The following is a 633-nucleotide window of genomic DNA, read 5'->3' on the forward strand; positions in this document are numbered from 1 at the left end:
GCAGCATGCGATACAGCGCCAGGGGGTCCTCATCGTCCGCATCTAGCTGGTGCTCCACTTCCTCCGCCGAGCTATCCACCGTGGTCACTGCATTTGTCGGCGCCGCAGACGCCATGGCCGCCATGCCCACGGCACGCACGGTGTCGCGGCTCGCAAAACACACGCACAAATCCTGCGCACGCGTCAGCGCGACGTTCAGGCGATGCCAGTCTGCCAGAAATCCGAGCCCGTAGCGACCGAGGCGTCGATTTGCGCTGCGCTCCTCCCTGGCAACACCGTCGCTATCATCGCTGTTGCGCTCCTTCTCCCCTTGCAACAGGCACGGCCGCCTGCATTGTGGCCTCTGGGGCTCGCAGAGTCCCGCGAGTCGCCGGCCCGCTCGCCACGCCTGAGACTCTCTGCAGTAGCCGGGGTGCCGCTCAGGTGCCGCTCGACAACGTCGTCGAAGAAGACGGGCTCCTGCAGCCGCAGCACTTCCCTGTCCACCCTATCTCGCACACCGATGCGCAGCAGTCCGCCGGCGAGCACCGCATGCGCAGGCGGTAGCGCACCACCGGGCGCAGCTCCCCGCAGCTGCTCGCGCAGCCGCACCACACGCAGCAGCGCCTCATCCACCCCACAGTTCGACGGCGC

The sequence above is a fragment of the Leishmania donovani genome, chromosome 9, assembly GCF_000227135.1.
Source record: "Leishmania donovani BPK282A1 complete genome, chromosome 9".
NCBI classification, from domain to species: Eukaryota; Euglenozoa; class Kinetoplastea; order Trypanosomatida; family Trypanosomatidae; genus Leishmania; species Leishmania donovani.